This window comes from Priapulus caudatus, unplaced genomic scaffold (genome assembly GCF_000485595.1).
Source record: "Priapulus caudatus unplaced genomic scaffold, Priapulus_caudatus-5.0.1 Scaffold633, whole genome shotgun sequence".
NCBI classification, from domain to species: Eukaryota; Metazoa; Priapulida; class Priapulimorpha; order Priapulimorphida; family Priapulidae; genus Priapulus; species Priapulus caudatus.
In genome coordinates this window covers 88,264-98,673 of record NW_014577694.1, presented here as the reverse complement: position 1 = coordinate 98,673, position 10,410 = coordinate 88,264, and positions in this window count along the sequence as shown.

Here is a 10,410-nt window from a genome sequence, read left to right as displayed (position 1 = left end):
CCAGCAAGCAGGCAGCACAGCAAGCAGCAGCAGCAGCAGCCAAGTCCGTTAGTAGCTCAATGATGAGCGAATGTAGCGGAATATTGTAAAGCCAGTGAGCAGCAGCAGCACAGCAGCCAAGCAGCAGCAGAAGCAGCAAGGGGCAGCAGCAGCAATCAGTTGTTGTAGCTCAATGATGAGGGATGGTAGCGGGCTATGTAAAGCCACAGCAGGCAGCAGCAGCAGCAGCAAGCAGTAGCAGCAGCAAGTGTTGTAGCTCAATGATGAGGAATGGTAGCGGATATTAAAGCCAGCAGCAGCAGCAGCAGCAAGCACAGCTAGGCAGCAGGTTTGTAGCTCAATGATGGAGGGAATGTTAGCGGGATATGTAAAGCAAGCAGCAGTGCAGCAGCAGGCAGCAGTCAGCACAGCAGCAGCAAGTGTTTGTAGCTCAATGATGAGGGAATGGTAGCTGGGATATGTATAAGCCAGCAGCAGCGCAGCAGGCAGCAACGCGCAGCAGTAGCAGCAGCAGTGTTGTTAGCTCAATAGATGAGGGAAGTAGCGGGGATATGTAAAGCAGCTAGCAGCAGCAGGCAGCAGCAAGCAGCAGCAGGGGCAGCAGCAGTGTTGTTAGCTCAATGAATTGAGGGAATGGTAGCGGGATTATGTAAAGCCAGCAGGCAGCAGCAGTCAGCAAGGCAGGCAAGCAGTAGCAGCAGCAGTGTTGTAGGCTCAATGATGAGGGAATGGTCAGCGGATATGTTAAAGCAGCAGCAGTCAGCGAGCAGCGCAGGCCGCAGCAGCAAGCAGCACAGCAGCAGTGGTTGTAGTGCTCAAGATGAATGAGGGAATGTCTAGCGGGATATGTAGCGCCAGCAGCAAGCCAGCAGCGCAGAAGACAGCAGCAGCAGTAGGCAGTGTTGTAGCTCAGATGATGAGGTGAATGGTAGCGGGAATAAATGTAAAGCCAGCCAGCAGCAACAGCAGCAGCAGGATTGTAGCTCAAAGTGATGAGGGAATGGTAGCGGGAATATGTCAAATGGCCAGCAGGGCAGCTAGCAGCAGGCAGCAGCAGCAAGCAGCAGTGTTGTAGGCTCAATGATGAGGGGAATGGATAGCGGGATATGTTAAAGCCAAGCAGCGAGCAGCGAGCAACGGCAGCGCAGGCAGTAGTAGCAGCAAGCAGCAGCAGCAGCCGCAGCACGCAGCAGCAGCAAGCATGTGTTGATAGCGCTCATGATGAGGGAGATGTAGCGGGATATGTATAAGCCAAGCAGCAGCAGCAGCAGCAGCAGCAGCAGCAGCAGCAGTGTTGTAGCTCAATGATGAGGGAATGGTAGCGGGATATGTAAAGCCAGCAGCAGCAGCAGCAGCAGCAGCAGCAGCAGCAGGGCAGCAGCAGCAGCAGCAAGTGTGTCAGCTCATGATGAATCGAGGAATGGTAGCTGGGATATTTAAAACCAGTGCAGTCAGCAGCAGCCAGCAAGCAGCAGCAGCAGCAGCTAGCAGCATGTCGTTGTTAGCTCAATGATCGAGGAATGGTAGCGATATGTAAAGGCAGCAGCAGCAGGCAGCAGCAGCAGCAGCAAGCAGTAGGCAAGTAGCAGCAACAGCAGTAGCAGCAGCAGTCAGCAGCAGCGAGCAGCAGCAGCAGCATGTGTTGTATGCTCATGATGAGCGAATGGTAGCGGGATACGTGTAAAGCCAGCAGCAGCAGGCAGCAGGCGAGGCAAGCAAGCAGGCAAAACAGCAGCTCAGCAGCAGGCCAGTGTCTGTAGCTCAATGAATGAGGCAAGATGGTACGCGGGATAATGTAAAGCCCAGGCAGCAGCAGCAGAGCAGCAGGCAGCAGCAGCAGTAGCAGCAGGCAGCAGCAGCAGCAGCATGCAGCAAGCACAGCAGGCCAGCCACAGGGTCCGCGCAGTGTTTGTAAGGGCTGCAAAGATGAGGGAATGGTAGCGGGATATGTAAAGCCAGCCGAGGCAGCAGCAGCAGCAGCAGCAGCAGCCAGGGCACAGCAGCAGCAGCAGCAGTGTTGTAAGCCAATGATGAGGAATGTAGGCGGGATATGTAAAGGCCAGCAGAGCAGCAGCAAGCAGCAGCACAGCAGGCATGTAAGCAGGCAGCACAGCAGGGAGCAGCAGCAAGCAGCAGCAGCAGCAGCAGGAGCAGTGTTGTTAAGCTCAATTGAGAGGAATGGTAAGCGGATAATGTAAAGCCAGCAGCAGTAACGCCAGCCAAGCAGGACAGTAAGCAGCAGCAGCAGCAGCTAGTGTTTGTAAGCTCAATGATGAGCGGATATGGTAAGCGGGATATGTAAAGCCAGTCAGCCAGTAGGCCAGCAGCAGCAGTAAAAGTAGCAGCAGCCAGCAGCAGTAGCAGCATGCAGCACAGCAGCAGCAGAGCAGCAAGGCAGCAGGCAGCAGTGTTGGTAGCTCATATGATGGAGGGAATGGTCGGGATATCGTAAAGCCAGCAGCAGTAGCAGCAGCAGCAGCAGTAGCAAGGCAGCAGCAGCAGTAGCAGCAGCAGCAAGCCAGCAGCAGCAGCAGTCAGCAAGAAAGCAGCACGTGTTGTAGCTCAATGATAGAGGGAATGGTAGCGGGCATATTGTAAAGCCAAGCAGCAGCAGCAGCATGCAGCAGCAGCAACGCAGCAGCAGCAGCAAGCAGCAGCAAGCGAGCCAGTCATGCACAGGCAGCCAGGCAGCAGCAGCAGCAGTGTTGTAGCGGCTCAAGTGATCGAGGGAATGGTAGCGGGATTATGTAAACCAGCAGCCAGCGTAGCAGCATGGCAGCCAGCAGCAGCAGGCAGCAAGCAGCAGCAGGCAGTGTTGTAGCTCAATGATGAGGAAGGGTACGGATATGTAAAGGCCAGCAGCGCAAGCAGTAAGGCAAGCAGCAGCAGTAACAGCAGCAGCAGCAGGCAGCACAGCACTAAGCAGCAGCAGTTGTTTGTAGCTCATGGGATAGAAATGGGGGTAGGGCGGGATATGTAAAGCCCAGCAGCAGCAGAGTAGCAGCAGCAGCAGCAGCAGCAGCAGCAGCAGCAGTGTTGTAGCTCAATGATGAGGGAATGGTAGCGGGATATGTAAAGCCAGCAGCAGCAGCAGCAGCAGCAGTCGTAGGCAGCAGCAGCAGCCAGCAGCACAGGGCAGCAGAAACCAGCGCATCTGCATGTTGATTCAGTGCCCATTCATCTGTCTCCATCCCTCCTCGCTCATTCCCAGCCTGAATTCACACATTAGTACGGCATTGTGTTACCGACCGCTGCACGGCGCTCTCTCTGCAGCTCTCTCGCTCCTCTCTACTCTGCCTCTCGTCGCGCCTCTCCTCTCTCTCTCTCTTCCTCCTCTCTCTTTGCTCTCTGGCCTGTCTGTCTGGTCCTCCTCCGTCTCGTCTGTCTGTCTGTCTCTCTCTCTCTCTCTTTCTCTCTCTCGCCTGCCGTCCTCTGTCCTGTCGCCTGTCTCTCCTCTTTCTGCTCTCCGTCCGTCTCGTCCGGTTCTACTCTCTCTCTGCCCTCTGCCCTCTCTCCTCTTCTCTCTCTCTCTTCTGCTTTCCGTTGTCTCCCCCCTCTCTTTCTCTTTCGGTATCCTCGTCTCATCTATCTTATCTCTTCGCCCTATTTATTATCTATCTATCTATCTATCTATGCTTCTCTATCCTATCTATCTATCCTATCTATCTGCTCTCTCAGCTCTCTCTCTCTCGTCTGCCTTTCTCGCTCCTTATCTCTCTCTTCTTCGCTTCTCTGTCTCTCCCCCTCTCCCCTTCTCTGCCCTCTTCGCCCCCTCCCTCGCCTCTCTCGCTCTCTCTTCCTCCTTCCACCGGCTCCCCCACACATCTCTCTCTCCTCCTCCTCTCCCTCGTGTCCCTCCTCTCCGCGCGTTCTCGCGGTTCTTCCCTCCCTCGCTCCGCTCTCTCGTCGGCGCTGTGCCGCTCGCGCGTCGGCGCCGTCGCTCGTGCCTCACGTCCCTCGGGTCGCCCTCCCCCCTCACTTCTCTCTATCGGGTCACAGGACTGGCTGCACAGGTCGCAGCTATTTGATATTCACTACGTGGTCGACACGTCCACTAATTACTGTCAGTAATTAATTGCGGGATTCCTGTGTTGCAGATCCGAATGTTTGGCATGGTCGGGCTTGTCCCGGTGCGATTATAATAGAAGGAAGTGATAGTGAAGAAGGTTAGTGTTGGTTGTTGTTGTTTGTTGGTTGCTTGTTGTTGTTGTTGTTGTTGTTTGTTGATGTTTATATGACTGATGAGATGGATGATGATGATGATTGGTGGGTGGTGGTAACGGAAAGAAAATAGCGCGATGATGATCGATGTTGAATTGGTGATGATGATGATGATGATGATGATGTTCGTGATGATTAGTGACGATGATAATGATCTGATTGATGATAATGATGATGATGATGAATGATGATTGTGTGATGATGTGATGGATGAAATCGGATGTTGAGTGATGATGATGATGATGCTAATGATCATGATCATGATGATGATTGTGGTGATGATGACGATGATGTTGTTTTGACGTTGTCTTACATCGCCGCGTCTCGCCGCTTATAAACAAATATGAAAGATAGATAAATGTGAAAAGAAAGACTGTGATATGTTGTAGGAATGAGAGGAAAGAGAGAGAATCGAGAAAAGAGGCGATCAAACAAGTAGGCAACCCCAGACAACCAGAAAACAAGACAGACAGATAGACCAGACAGACAGACCCCAGACAAGATAGACAAGATAGACAGACAGACAAGACAGACAGATTAGACAAGACAGACAGACAGACGAGATAGACAGACAGACAGATAGAGACAGATCAGACAAGATAGACAACGTAACGGACGGACGGACGGAGGGTGACTACACACGACGGGGGGCGCGGCGCGGAGTGTACGACGAGGGCTGACCGTACGGACGAGTGAGACCGAGGGGGGACGGATGACGTACAGACGGATGAACGCCGGACTGACGTACGAGCGGCAACGGCACGGGCAGACTGGACCGGACGACGACGGGACGACGGACGGACGGCTGGACGAGCCGGTGACGGACACCGTACAAACACGGACTGACCGTAGCGGACGGATGGACGGGACGACTGACGTGAGGCGACGGACGGACGGACGGACGACGGACGGACGTACTAACGGACTGACGACCCGAACGGCACGACGGAGGACGTACGGAGCGGAACGGACGGGAGGGCGCGACGGAGCGCACGGACGGACGGACGGACGGACGGGCAGACCGGACGACGAAGCGGCATGCGCACTGGGATTGATGGATGGATGGATGGATGGATGGATGGATGGATGGATGGATGGATGGATGGATGGATGGATGGATGGATGGATGGATGGATGGCTGGATGGATGGATGGATGGATGGATGGATGTATGGATTGATGGAGGGATGGATGGATGGATGGATGGATGGATGGATGGATGGATGGATGGATGGATGGATGGATGGATGGATGGATGGATGGATGGGATGGATGGATTGAGGGATGGATGAATGGATAGATGGTTGGATGGATAAATGAATGGATGGATGGATGGATGGATGGATGGATGGATGGATGGATGGATGGATGGATGGACGGACGGATGGATGGATGGATGGATGGATGGATGGATGGATGGATGGATGGATGGATGGATGGATGGACGGACGGATGGATGGATGGATGGATGGATGAATGGATGGTACATGCACATCATATCAAATACATATTACGGCACTAGTTAAAATGCGTGGGGTTGTTAAACTTTAAATTTTATTATTTTATAAATGTTAAACGTAAATTAAAATTTCATTTCTCTAGATTATTAATAAAAAAATATGTTAGTTTAATCTTAGCCTTCTCGTTTATCTTTCATGCGATATTGCATGCTGCTCCCTATGTTTGCATGCGCAACAGACATCTGCCAATTTTGTAAAGGCCAATAAAGTCAAAGTAGATTACCTTAATGCCTCTTACATTATATTTAATATTGGAAATATTTCTACGGGGTAAAATTAAAGCAATCATTTTGCTTAAAATAATGACACAAGCAAAATCACTTTCGTCTAGAGTAGCTTAGTAGTCATATTAACTTAGAAACTGACGGGTTAACCCTTATAGTCATGGTACATTTTCGCTGTAAACGAAAAGAAATCTTCGTCGGCAACGCACTTGAAATTTACATAGCAGCATGCAACTCTGATGTATAGCAAACCAAAATTGAATAACGACCATATCGAATAAATTTGATGACTAGCCAATACTAAGCAATCTGCTAGCATTCATTACCATATTGCTAGCATGAAACATACCTCGGTTTCCGTGGCTATACATTATCTCGATATATACACGCATACAAGTATGTTTCTTACGAAAATACAGCGATGTTCTCTCACAGGTCGTCATCATTATCGTCATCATCATCATCATCATCATCATCATCATCATCATCATCATCATCATCATCATCATCATTATCATCATCATCATCATCATCATCATCATCATTATCATCATCATCATCATCATCATCACCATTATCATCATCACCATTATCTTCTTCATCGTCTTCTCTTTCTTCCTCTTCTTCTCATTTTTCTCTTCTCCTACTGCTTCCTCTTTTTCTCATTTTGCTATTTCTTTCTACTGCTTCCTATTCTTCTTATTCTTCTTTTACTCATTTTCATCGTCGAAGTCGTTTGCAATATTCAGTGCCATCGTCATCATTATCACCGTCATCACTATCATCACCTTCCTTACCCAGTGTTGTTTTCGGTACGACGGTTGGCCGCTATAATGACCAATTGATCTCGGTTGTCGGCCTTTCTTTCCCCTCACCCCAGGTCCTGTCTCCCATTGTATGTCACTATGATTGCTTGTAAGTGTTGTACTGTGAAAGTGTTGAGGAGCTCCGTATAGTTCTGTAGCGTCGACAGCGTAGAAGGTAGCAGCGTTGTTTCGTTAGCAAATGGTACGTGTACGTGTACGTGTGGTACGTGTGGGAAAATAAGGCAAGATCGGTAATTTCGTACCTTAGAGAGGGGGTTCGCGAAGACGCTCGGCGGGGTGAAGGTGAAAGGAGGGAGGTTGAAATGAGAAGTATAGACGGACTACGCGTGGAAAAATAAGGCAAGATCGGAGCTGGACAAAACCTGGACCGTCGCGGGTGAAACAAGGAAACCGAGTCGCTCTCTACCTGCGCGTCTTGCGTCAACAAATCCGGTCCCTAATAGATGAAGCAGGTGCCATCACGGCGGAATCACCAATATATGTCATGGTGTGATTTATTGTACTTGCGTCCGTGCCGCGAACTAACCTAGAATGATGGGAAACTATAACTGTGAAGCCGGCGCTTTCCTACACTTGCCTATAGGCTCTGGCGCCTCGTCTCGATCTCTCTCCGACTCACTACATAGTCTGTCTTTAAATTTTATATATTCTCTGCTTGTCAATTTCCGTTTATATATAGCAGCTCGAAACCGGATTTAGCAGAAACTACTTTGGCAAAACCCGACCTTGGCGGAAAGCAGCAAGCGACGCGCGTCACCTATCCCTATCGCAAGGCGAGGCGGGAGGCGCGCCCGTCCATTGTCGTTGCAGGTGTGACGTGCCAAGCGTCACATTCTATTGCCACCGCTTGCTGAATACAATATAAGTGCTAATTATCTATCTATCTATCTATCTATCTATTTATCTATCCATCCATCCATCCATCCATCCATCCATCCATCCATCCATCCATCGATCCATCCATCCAGCCACATCACAGCACACAAAGCCTGGTACATGAGTAAGCTAGGTCATACGATATAATATTTCAGAGAATATAAGTACCCGAGTATAGATTTGTCACTGTAGCTGTCAAACAGTGATGTCAAATTTTTATTCGGCACCATGTGATACAATCGGAATAATCGGAATAAACATGTGATCACGGCGCATTCGCCGATGTTAGCAAGGATCATACTGACGCATGCGCGCTACAGAACCCCCGGTGAGTCATGATTGAAGCACCCGCTAATGTTCGTAGAAAAAAGCAGTGTATACGTATTTGTACAATCGAATTGTATATATGATAGATAGATGATAGTATAGATAGTATTGCTGGATGGGTGGGATTGGATAGATGGAATAGATGGATAGATGGATAAGTCTGGATAGGATGGATGGATGGATAGTATGGATGATGGATGGATAGTATGGAGTGGATGGGATGGAATGGTATGGATGGATGGATGGATGGATTGAGATGGATGGATGGATGGCTGGGATGGATGGATGGATGATGGATGGATGGATGGGATGAATGGATGGATGGGATGGATGGATGGATTGGATGGATGGTTGGATGGATGGATGAATGGATGGATGGGATGGACTGGACTTGGATGGATGGATGGAGTGGATGGATGGATGGATGGATTGGATTGGTGGATGGATGGATGGATGGATGGAATGATGGATGGGAGTGGGATGGATTGGATGGATGGATTAATGGATAGATGGATGAATGGATGGATGGATGGATGGGTGGGATGGATGGGATGGTGGAATGGGATGGATGGTGGATTGGATGGATGGATGATGGATGGATGGATGGATGAGATGGATGGATGGATGGATGGAGTGGATGGATGGATGGATGGATGGATGGGATGGATGGATGGATGGATTGGATGGATGGTGGATGGATGGAATGGATGGAGTGGTGAGGATGGATGGAGTGGATGGATGGCTGGTATGGATTGGGATTGGATTGGATGGCTGTGGATGGTGGATGGATGGATGGATGGATGATGGATGGATAGAATGGATAGTGGTTGGATGGGATGGATGGATGGAGTGGATGGATGGATGGATGGATGGATGGATGGTGGAGGATGGATGGATAGAGATGGATGGATGGATGGGTGGATGGATGGATGGATGGATGGATGGATGGATTGGGATGGATGGATGGATGGATGGATGGATGGATGGATGGATTGGATGGATTGGATGGATGGATATGGAATGGATGGGATGGATGGGATGGATGGATGGATGGATGGAATGGATGGGATGGATGATTGTAGGGATGGATGAATGGAGTAGTGGTTGGATGGATAACTGAATGGATGGGATGGATGGATGGGATGGATGGATGGATAGGATGGACGGATCGGATGAGTGGGTGGTTGGATGAATGGATGGTGCTCAGCATCATATCAAATAGCATATTACGCAGCTTAGTTTAAAATGTTCGTGGGGTTGTTAAACTTTAAATTTTATTATTTCTAAATGTTAAACGTTAAATTAAAATTTCATTGCTTCTGGATTATTATAAAAAATATGTTAGTTTAATCTTAGCCTTGCTCGTTTAATCTTTCATGCGATTGCATGCTGGCTGCCTATGTTTGGCATGGCGCAACAGTACATCTGCGCCATATTTTGTAAGTGCCAATAAATTGATAAGTAGATTACGTTAATGCCTCTCATTATATTGTAATATTGGAATATTTCTACGGGGGTAAAATTAAAGCAAACATTTTGCTTAAAATAATGACACACAGCAAAATCAACTTATCGTCCTAGAGTAGGGCTTAGTAGATCATATTAATTAGAACTGACGGGGTTAACCCTTATAGTCATGGTAGATTTTCGCTGTAAATCGAAAAGAAATGCTTCGGACGTCAACGACAATGAATTTACATGGCGAGGATGCAAACTCTGATGTATAGCAAACAAAATTGAATAAACGACCATATCGAATAAATTTTGATGACTAGCATACTAAGGCAATCTGGCTAAGGCATCTTACCATATTGCTAGATGAAAGCGATACCCTCGTTTTCCGTGCTATACATTATCTCGGATATATACAGCATGACAAGTAATTTTCTACGTAAAATAGCAGCGATGCTTCTCTCAGCAGTGTCGTCATCATTATGCAACTTCATAATCAGTCATCATTATCATTTATCATGACATCATGCATCATCAATCGCATCATCACCATTATCATGCATCACCATTTCCTTCTTCAGGATACGTCTTCTCGTTTCTTCTCTTCTTTCTCATTTTTCTGATATCTCCTAGACGTGTTGCTTCTCTTTTTCGTGTCATTTTGCTATTTCTTTCTACTGCTTCTCATATTCTTCTTATTCTTCTTTTACTCTATTTCATGGCGTCGAAGTCGTTTGCAATATTTAGTGCAATCGTCCATGCATTGATGCAACGTCATCATGATCGCATCAACTCGATTCCTTTACCGATGTGTTGTTTTCGTAGCACGGTGGTCGTATAGATGACCATTGAATCTCGGTTGTCGGCCTTTCTTTTCCCATCACCCACTAACGCGGCGCCCAGGTACTGTCTCCCCATGATTATGTCACTTATGATTGCATTGTAAGTGTTGTATGTGAAAGTG